We start from the raw sequence: 11,641 nt of genomic DNA on the forward strand, positions 1-11,641 counted from the left end.
GAGATCGCCACAAACCTATTGTTGTATTTGTTGCCTGGCAACAGCTCAGGTGATAAAGTCACGATCTGCGTCAGCAGGTAGCACAGATGAACTCTCGCAAGAGATAAACGGTAAGAAAACTGCAGCCGCCCAGTTCAATATCAGAGACACTCCTTCACCGTAACATGTCACTGACCACAGTCTCTGTTCTTAAAAGCACTGCAGTCCCTCCTCCTGCACTCTTACAGCTCTGACTGCACTCTCTTTCTGCCTGTTTCAGTTTTTAAGACTGATCTCAAAATCTACTTATTTAGACAGGCATTTGACCTATAATATCTGTCTTTTATATTCCGCTGAAAACCCTGCTGTTTTCTGATGTTTAAATTGTGTTTTTATATTTTGATTGTTGTACGGTGACCTTGAATGCCATGAAAGGTGCCTAACAAATAAAATGTATTATTATCATTATACTGCATTTCTACTATATTTGCCTGATGATCTTACATTCTTACATTGCCAGAGTCAACTAAAGGAAGAAATTATTTCTCTCTCGCTCTATTTTTCTCTCTCTCTTGCTTTCTCTCTCTCTCCATCTCTCTCAGTTCATTTAGATGTGCAGAGTTCATGTAGAGCATTATTGTGGCTTTGGAAAACTCCATCATATACTCTTGCATGTAAACAAATTTCCATCGGCTTGATTACTCGTCATAACAAATCAAATTAAATAAAAAAAATTGCCAGAATTACCAGAAATCCCGTATGCAGCCCAGCATCCACATCAGAGAAGGAAAATGTTTTTGAAATTAGTGCCCAAATTGAAAAAAAAAAAAAAGAAGACAGCTCAGTGGAAAATCTTGAGAAGAAAGGCACAATATGACCAGAGGTAATGTAAAAGAATGTTAGTGGTCCCTCAACGACTGAATATATCATCAGCTTCTTTTGATTAAACTTTTATAGATGTAAATAAAGCTCTATATTCTGCATATTTGTCCATTTAAATACTCAATTTAAATAAACAAACAAAGAAACCTCGATACACTTTAAAGAAGTGTAATCAACTGGTGAAAGTTCATGAGGTTGTCTGTATCGTTTTTTAGGGAAGCTTCACGTATTAAATCCGAATCCTTTATGTTGTTTTTGTATAATGTTTGTGTTTATTTTATGCTTATTTAAAACTCAATCTACAACTGAAACTTACAGTAAATGATCATTAAAATATCAACTGGTCACTTATGTAGAATAGGGTTAAATTATTGTCGAAATTACTTTAGCTTGTGACTTATCAAAGTACTTCAATCAATCAATCAAATTTCATTTGTATAGCACCTTTCATCCAGGTACATGAAATACAAAGTGCTTTGACATTTTGACTGAAAAATAAGCACAATAAAAACCAAAATAAAAACTGGGAGACCAATGCACACTGACATACAATATAGGTAATTAAAATGAAATAATTATAAAAGTTCAAGAATTAAGGCTAAAAAATAATCAGTCCATAACAATAAAATATAATAATAATAAAAACATTACAAGAAATAGATAAATAAATAAAAGAAATACCTCTAAAAAATCTTAAACAGAATAAAACTATAAAATTTGATGCCACATAAAAAATGCCACATAAAAGCCAGACCATTATTATTTTACGTTTAAAAATTTCCACATTTCCAGCTCCTCTGGCTGTTCCACAGTTTTGGAGCATAGTGGCTAAAAGCAGCATCACCAAATGTTTTAGTTCTACTCTGTGGAACAGCTAAAAAGGAAGAGCCAGAGGATCTGAGGGGCCTTCCTGGTTCATAGAATAAAAACATATCTGAAATATACTCTGGTGCAAACCCATGTAACGCTTTATAAACTAATAAAAGAACTTTAAAATCAACACGAAAACTAACAGGTAGCCAGTGTAAGGATTTTAAAATGGCCCTAATGTGTGCTCTCCTTCTGGTCTGAGTCAGAGCGCAACTTAACCCCATCCTACGCTCTTTTTATTTAAAAGATAACACTTATTACTGTTGCACCTTTGTGATTTCGGAAGCTTACACAATCATTGAAACAAGTCAGGACAAAACCTAACAACTATTCTACAAAAACATCCTCATCCTCCACTTCCCCTCGCCGCGACGTAAGAACTGACTGTCCTAGGAAAGAACTGGTCTCGCCTGTGGGGGCAAAGCCAGAAAGACGTTACACGGCACCCTTCATTCAAGTCCTTATCACAACATTATCTCAGCATTCCGATGCCCTGAGCTGGAACATGCTCATATTCTCAGATGACGCCTCCAGCGTTTTTTATTAGAGACGTAGGTCAAACTGGAGCGGCAGATGTTCCCGTCTGCTCACCCAAGTAGAATGACCTGCTCCTCGAGGCACCTCCTTCCTCTCCTCCTTCCTCTCCTCCTTCCTGTCCTCCTCTCATATCGAGTGACTGCCAACCTAAAGGCCACTGTGGACGTTTAGGGAAGCACAAAGGGAAGGGCAAAAGTGGCCGGTGTTGTCAAGGTGCATTCCTGGGGGGGGCCGTATCCTCTAGCCTCAAACAAGGGGCCGCTGGGCCGGTGAGAGCCTCCATTCAGAGCCACCTGTTGATTCAGTTCCAGATGAGCGGGCTCACCCGTATCAGATGGGATGGAGAGGAAGGAGCGCTGAAGTGAACATGCTAAAAGGATTTAACCACGCATACAGGACTGTCTCCGAAAATTAGAATATTGTGATAAAGTTCTTTATTCACTGTAATGCAATTAAAAAAACACAAATGTCATACATTCTGGATTCATTACAAATCAACTGAAATATTGCAAGCCTTTTATTATTTTAATATTGCTGATTATGGCTTACAGTTTAAGATTAAGATTCCCAGAATATTTTAATTTTTTGAGATAGGATGTTAGTTTTCTTAAACTGTAAGCCATGATCAGCAATATTAAAATAATAAAAGGCTTGCAATATTTCATTTGATTTGTAATGAATCCAGAATGTATGACATTTTTGCATTACAGAAAATAAAGGACTATTCTAATTTTCTGAGACAGTCCTGTATGTTAATAACCCTGTGCTTTATTTTTAAACTCATAAAAAAATGTATTATGATTGATTAACTCCTTAACTGCACCTTTCATCCAGGTACAGTACATGAAATAAAAAGTGCTTAACATTTTGACTGAAAAATAACAATAGTAAAAACAAAAATAAAAACTGGGAGACCAATGCACACTGACATACAATATAGTTAATTAAAATGAAATAATGATAAAAGTTCAAGAATTAAGGCTAAAAAATAATCAGTCCACAACAATACAATATAATAATAAAACAAAAATTACAAGAAATAGATAAATAAATAAAACAAATACCTCTAAGAAATGTTAAACAGAATAAAACTATAACATTTGATGCTACATAAAAGCTAGATCAAATAGATGAGTTTTTATTCTACGTTTAAAAATGTCCACATTTCCAGCTCCTCTCAGATCCTCAGGCTGTTCCACAGTTTTGGAGCATAGTGGCTAAAAGCAGCATCACCAAATGTTTTAGTTCTACTCTGTGGAACAGCTAAAAAGGAAGAGCCAGAGGATCTGAGTTCCTTCCTGGTTCATAGAACATGACGGCTTTATAAATTAATAAAAACTTTAAATTCAACACGAAAACTAACAGGTAGCCAGTGTAAGGATTTTAAAATGGGCCTAATGTGTGCTCTCCTTCTGGTCTGAGTCAGAACTCGCACTGCAGCGTTTTGAACCAGTTGCAACTGATTGATGGTATTCTTGGGTAGACCAGTAAGAAGAGCATTACAGTCGTCTATCCTGCTAGTTATGAAGGCATTAGTGCATTAGTCTCTCCGTGTTGCTCAGAGAGAGAAATGGCCTCACCTTAGAAATATTTTTTAAAGGAGCATGAGGCTCCTTTTAAGAAATGAGACTCTCTAGCGCCATCCTTCACCACGACGGCCGTTGGGGGTACTGCAGCCAACAGCGAAGCTGGCACGGGAGAACGGGGAGAACGCACATGCAGCGTCATGTGACGTCACATCCGCAGGACAGCGCGGGAAATTCCGGCCCGGAATAGCAGCACACAGCCTGTTCAAGGCAATGGAGAGATACGCTAGAGGGCTCTTTCTTTTTGGTTTGGAAACCTTCATCTGACATTATTACTAGAAAACTTAAAACGTATACGAATATTTTTCATAGATCCTGCCTCATGCTCCTTTAAATGATAAAATGCTGTTTTTGTGACACAGCGTACATGTGATTTGAAATTAAAATCAGTGTCAAACATGACTCCTAGATTTCTTGCCTCTTTGCTCGGGTTTAGTCCATATATTTAGTTTAGAGGCCAGTTTCTCTCTCTGGGCTTTTGAACCGACGATCACTACTTCAGTCTTGTCCTGGTTTAGCTGTAAAAAGTTCTGTGACATCCAGGCCTTAATATCTAAAATACAGTTAAAAAGTGAGTCAATCAGCCTAGTGTCACCAGGAGACACGGCCACATACAGTATCTACGACCAACAAAAGTATGTGAACCTTGGCTGCCAGTATTTGTAGTGACACCTTTTTCCAACCAATAATCCTTTATAGGACTGTAAAGGCATTTATTGTCATTTGTTAAACAGCAAAAGTTGATTGTGTAAGTTTTTTGTACATAAAGAAAAAGGTGTCAAAACTTTTACGTCAATGGCAAGAGGCAGAGCTTTGTTATCATTTCGAAAGCAACCACCTCGGTGTAACCAATGCAGTAAGATGATGTTAAACTTTATCTAGGCTGGGAACTGCAGAGCCCAAGACATGACATCTGAAAAAAAAATACTTTGTGGTCTCAAATTAGTATTTCATACGCATATGTTAATAACCAGGTGCTTTTTTTTATTGGTCGATCTCAGTGTACTTGATGGAGTATGATGATGTTAAACTTTATCTAGCTTGGGAACTGCAGAGCCCCAGACATAACATTAGTATTTCATGGGGCTAAAATTAACATTTTGTGGTTTCACAGTAGTGTTTTGTGGCCACAGGTTAGTATTTTGTGGCCTCGAATAAATGTTTTATGGCCTATTATTAGTGTTTCATCACATCCAATTAGTAGCCTTTCATCTCAAATATTTTGTAGTTCTTTGTAGTTCCGACTTTAAACTAGTACTCTGGCACAAAATACTAATCTAAAGCCATAAAATAATAATTTCTGGCCAACAAACACTAACTTTATCTGTTTATTGTTTTTCTTATCTATTTTTATATCATTTAAATGGCAGTTCAGGCGCCACACTTAGGGCCTTAAAACAGCAGCAAACTGGCGGCGCATGATCACATGATCATGTCTGATTCTGTTCCGGTTGCAGATGACAAATACTTTTTTTAGTATTTTTCTTGTATACTGCTGCAGCATTACAGTTCATTAAAGGGGACCTATTATGGCATTTAATGTATATTTTAAACAGGCCTTGAATGTCTTAAAAACAATCTAAAGCTTGTTTTTTCTACATAAAACAGAAATTCAGCCTGTGGGCCATGTCTCTAGTTTTACCGCTTCTAACCTCATTTTCTGTGCTTCATTCTAAGGGGAGGGGGGGGTATGATAATGAGGCTCTGCGCTGATTGGCTGCTTGAATGACGTGTAGGAGGGGAGGACACAAAGCCTCGCTCTGGCTGAAGAGCAGCGGCTGCGTACACAAAGCGTGTCCCATGCAAGCGAGCTTCTGCGACAAAATCAATTCCATTGCTTTATTTTCTATTGGACTGTCCTAACTGGCCGCGAGTTTAACGGCTTCAGTGTGGACAGAGAGCGTCCGATGTCACGCAGCTCGACGCGATAGTCGGATGCTCGCATGCAGTTATGACACGGTGTAAACGGATCTTAAAGCCTAATTTACAGTTCTGCATTAAATCGACGCGTACCCTACACCGTAGGCTCTGCGTTGGTGTAACGCGGAACCATAAATCAGCCTTTAGTTCCCTGAAGACGGAACGGGTCACCTCGTCTTCACACAGGAAGATTTAATTGAATTCTAAACAGGTACACCACAGTTCTTTACTCCAATTCCTCATCATTTCATTTCTTATGTTACAAGACAAATGAATCATGTTAACTGTAATGAAATCACAACACTGAAGGTTCACAAATGGCAACTTTATTGTTAAAAAAATAAAAGAACATAAGTTGTAAATAAATAACATGTATGCACTATTACTGGCTCAAGGAAGGACCGTGCGTCTTCTGAAGGTGTCGTTGAACAGCTTCAGGTGCATTGCTTGGAAGATCTGAAACCATAAACAGAAGAAAAATGTATTACTAATAGAGCTCCGGTGTTACCTAACGAGTGAGTGGCTCCGTTAGGGAACACTGGAGCCACTGGAGCCACCGGAGCTGCTCACCGGACCGGACCGGTGAGCAGCTCCGGTGCTCCGGAGCTAAGCTAAATACTTAGCCCATGCAAAGATCATACTTGTAGACAAATATAAATAACATAAAAAAATAACGTCACTTACCGCTGACTCGTGTGCAGTTGCCGGATCCGTACTGTTGGTACTGATCCTTTTATGAGGGTAAATGTTGATGCAAAAACTGTCCCTCGCTGTGGAAAAAGTCACCGCTTCCAAACAATGGCGGACGCTCCAGCCGGCGGAGTTAGTTGTGGGCGTGGTTTCAGCAGCGGAGGCCGACCTATGGAAATCTGCGCCTATCGTGACGTCACATAGGCGCAGATTCTGAACGGCTCGTAGAAGTCACATGACACTGGAAGATTCAGCCGGGCGGGGTGAACAGACCCTGCAGAATTCGGTTGCTTTTCATCTTTTCTGTGTTGGCAGGGTGAGGGGAGACCACTTTATATATGTTAAAACAAGAAAAAACGTGTTTTTCATAATAGGTCCCCTTTAAAAGGACATTTCAAATCAAAGTTATCCGTGAAGAACATTTAGATTAACCAGAGTTTATTAAGAAAAAAAAAAAAGGAAGCTGAACAGTAACTCAGCGAGCAACAGAAAGCAGCACCGGTGCTTTTGAGCCCTTGGTGATATTAACGCAAGCATGATAATTATAACGTGATGTTTCCGGTTAACTTTCAGCACAATCCAGACTAAGGACTTGTTGAAATAGTTGTGGTCACATCACCTATCAAGTACTTCGTGATGACAGGATTCAGCTCCTTCGCCAGTTTAATGGTGGAGCTTAACCTGTCATTGTTGCAGCCAGCGCTGCAGTCAGATTCGATTTCAAGTTTTGCCGCTAATCAAACTTGAGATTTTGTGGTTTAAATGGTATATTATGAGTGCAGACAGCCCTACATCTTTCGTTGTGTCTTAAAACTGTTGATACATGAGTAGGGCTCCAAACTCAAGACACAAACTAAAACTGCTACCAGGGCAGTATATATAAAAGAAAAAAGACTTCATAACACAGTGGCAGCTCAGCTAATAGAACGATAATGGAGCAGTAGAAAAGCAAGGAAGAGCAATATGTAGATACAGGAGATGAGGAGACACAGGTGTCAGCAATCAGGACAGATGAGAATAGGGGAAGTAAAACTTGAACCAATACAGAAATAATAACACTTTCAAAATAAGACAGGAAGTGAAGCAAAACAGGAAAAAGGTCAAGATGAAACTAAACAAAGAACAGATGTTTAATTAAAAAAACACAAGAATATCAAGAAAAATCTACAAGAAACCAAAACGATAAACCAAAAATAAATAAATAAACACTTGGAACCTCAGCAGTAAAACAACAAAACACATTACAGTGGTTATAAAGTAAATAACATAGGAAAACCCTGAACCGACCAAAACCCCTAGATCATAACAGTCAATTGATGGGAAGCATCTGACTGACAGAAGAGGACTGTTCCAGTTTTGGAGGTGCTGCTGCAAAGCCTTCTTTAAAATGTGACCACAAAAATGTATTTATCCCTCATGACATTTTATTTCACATTTCCTCTTTTATCTACATAGGGGTTTAAACCCAGTCCCCCTATCCATCTTGCTCTAACTGCCATGTGTCAGCTCCTCCTTCCAATATCACTGTGTTGGAAGTTCAAACGGTTAAGTTCCTCCAGCATGTTCTCAAAACTCCCTTCCAACTAAGTTTCCCAGATGCTTTTTCATGCAGACACGCCGCAAGAGGAAACGACGCACTGTCACATTCCTTTGGTCAGAGATGAAGCTGTAAACCATCTGATACACTGAATGCTTTGTTTTGAGCCTTTGTTTATCACCCTCCTTCCCAGCAATTCAAGTCGACCTTATGCAGAATAGCAGCCAGCCAACATTTACATGGACTCCCCATGAGTGCCCCGCAGACCCTGGTGTGCAAACAGTTTGTGTGAGCTCACTCACTCTCAGCTGGATCTGTCTGAATCTAAAATTGCTCATCTCAGTCTGGGTAACTATGAACTTGAATTAAAAGGTGTCGGCAATGTTAAAGCTGCGGTAGGTAAGTTTAAAGATCAACAGTAAGATAAACATTTCTAGCTTCCGCTCCCCTCCTCACTGCCAGCAGCAATTAGTAACAGGTGACTGGCAAAACAGTGCATAGCCTTCATTCGTCGCTATTGATCACAGTTGTTCAAATGCCTGAGCTGCACAACTTACCCTGAAAGCAAACAGAGAACTGTCAGCTCTGCCAAGATTTTGACACATTAAACTATTTATTTATGTTCGCTCAACCTGGGAGTTCCTTCTGCTGAGTGAACGTAAAATATCAACTTGTAAAACCTCCCCACAAGAACCCACAGAGTTCCAGCCTGCTCTCTTGTTACTACAACAGTTGTGCAGTCAAAACAAATCTGAAATTGAAACTGACATTTCAACCTGTTTGTCTCCACTGTGGCAGAAACTATATAGAAACGAAATAGCCCCAAAAATTCATGTTTTAAGTTATTTCATCTTCATATTGTCAAAGAAGCATGTCATCACTTCTCAGTCCTTAACATGTATTAAATACCTTAGCCTTCAACAGGAAGTGACATCAACACAGCAACACCTGTGCTGGCAGGTGGATCCACATCTCCACAGTGGCTTTTTGGTTTGCTGATGAATGCATGTGTGGCATGTGTAAGAGTTGTCATGTCAATGAAAGCGTTGGGACAGCTGGGTGTGTGAAAAGTGTGTGTGAATGTGTTTAAGTGTCTCTTGGCACCCAGCCAACCATAACAAATACTGGATGTGCATTTCATTGTATTATAGAAGCTTCATCTCCTCTTTGTCTGGGAAATAATTCCAATAAAATGCTTGTAATGAAAACATTTCCACTATCCTACATACAATATCACAAAAAATTATTCAACCAAATTATCTTTGGGTTGTCATGGAAAGTATTTTATCTTTGGGTTGTCATGGAAAGTATTTTATCTTTGGGTTGTCATGGAAAGTATTTCTTTATGAGGATAATGCGATTATAATACGTTCGAACACCTTATGCTACAACTCCAGAGCTGGCAATTAGAGAAGCCAGTTTTGTTAGTGGTAGTGTACCGGCCCCCTGCTGGCGCTTATCTAGAGTTTCTGTCTGAGTTTTCAGATTTCCTGTCTGGTTTATTGATCAGTAGAGACAAGGTCATCATAGTGGGTGACTTTAACCTTCATATGGATGTTGACAGTGATAGCAAGTTAAAAAAAAAACGACAAACTGGTTTTAAAACCCACCTCAAAACCCACTTTTACTCATTGGCTTTTAACCCAGTATGAGACCTCGCTCTGTTTTTAGTGGTTTTATGTAATTTTATTTGTTTATTTATTTGTTTTTATGGTCTTTTGCTGTTGATTTGTTTGTCCTCTTATGTACAGCATTTTGTTTCAGCTGTGGTTGTTTTAAAGCGCTTTATAAATAAAGTTGAGTTGAGTGAGTTGAGTTGAGAATCATACCCTCGATCTCATCCTCGCCTACATTATAGAATCTGATCATTTGTTAGTGTCACCTGTTAACATATCCGACCACTACGCTTGAATTTAACATTGTCGACGTAAAGCACATAATAAAAAGTATCACTATAGCATATGTTTGTCCGATAATGCTGTTGCTAAATTTATGGAAGCCATCACTTCTCATCTTTGTATAGTAGAACATAATGAAACTATCGAGGGCTATGACTTAAAATCTAGCTTTGCAGATATTGATTGCCTTGTCAATAATAGTGCATATTTGCTGCACTCAGCTTTAGATGCATTTGAAAAAGGGTCTCTAACCATAGGAGCTTAACTCCCTGGTATAATTCGCATGTCCGCATGCTGAAAAAAAATGCATAAAATGGAAAAGAAGTGGTACTCTTGTAAGTCTGTAGATTCTCATTGTGCATAGAAGGATAGTCAAATAGTATCTTTCAAAGTCCTTCGCAAAGCTAGAACAGCTAATTATTTGTCCTTGTTAAGAGATAATAAAAATAATCCAAGTTTTCTGTTCAGCACTGTAGCCAGGCTGACAAAGCGTGACAACTCTGTTGAGCTGTGCATTCCTGCAGCTCTCATTAGGGAAGACTTTATGAGCTTCTTTAGCAGTAAAATCATGAGAATTAGAGAGGAAATTAACCAAGCCCACCCGGTAGCAGCGGTGGGTGTTTCTTCAGCTTCAGTGACTTCCTGACCTAACTCTAGACTGTTTCGTTCCTGTAGACCGCCCTTAGCTAAGCTCAGTCGTCAAAAAAGCGAAATCATCCACAAATCTGTTAGACCCCATCCGAACTCGACTACTCAAAAAAGTGTTTTCTCTTATTGGTGCGACAATATCAGACCAGATATGTGCCACACGTTTTTAAGATTGCAGTAATTTAATCTTTACTCAAAAAACCCTTTCTTGACCTAGACATTTCACCGAGTTATAGATCACTTCCCAACCTTCCATTTGTATCTACAATTGTAGAAAAGGAAGTTGCAAGCCAGTTATGTGTTTTTCCACCAGGGTTCAGAATGCATAATAGCACGGAAACAGCACTGGTTCAAGTCACGAATGAATGACTTTCTTATAGTCTCAGACTCTCAGATAATAGATTAGTTTCCACACTAGTTCTACTGTACCTCAGCGATGCTCATGATCCTGTAGATCACAGCATTTTATTGCACAAGTTAGAGCATGATGATCGTATGATGGTGTCTTTTAAGACGCAGCTTTCTTGTATGAAGGGATTGTTCTGTTGGGTGGGAAGGTAACACTCAAAAAAACGGTTGTCCAACTGGATTCACAGCAGTCTGACCAGCACTGATCCAGCTGGACCCTCCTATGTGATTTTTTGCTTGTGTTGTTCTCTTAGATGTAAGTCGCTTTGGATAAAAGCGTCTTCTAAATGACAGTAGTAGCAGTAGTAGTAGTAGTAGTAGTAGTAGTAGTAGTAGTAGCATGTTGTTGGAATTAAAAAGGTCAGCTCTAGGTTGGATTAAATCATATCTTTCTTACAGATTCCAGTTTGTTCATGCACATGAGGTTACTTCTGTACAGATTAGGGTCTGCTACAGTGTCCTGCAAGGTTCAGTACTAGAACCAATCTTGTTCAGTTTATACATGCAACCTATGGGAAGTATTATCCAGAACCACGGCATCAATTTACATTGCTATGCTGATGATACACAGTTGTATTTGTATGTGAAGCCAGATGAAACAGAATCGTTAGCCAAAGTTCAGGCATGTATAATTATTAATATATTATTAAGGATATAGTAAGGGTTGGATATCCGCAAACTTTTTA

The sequence above is a fragment of the Cololabis saira genome, chromosome 12, assembly GCF_033807715.1.
Source record: "Cololabis saira isolate AMF1-May2022 chromosome 12, fColSai1.1, whole genome shotgun sequence".
Lineage (NCBI taxonomy): Eukaryota > Metazoa > Chordata > Actinopteri > Beloniformes > Belonidae > Cololabis > Cololabis saira.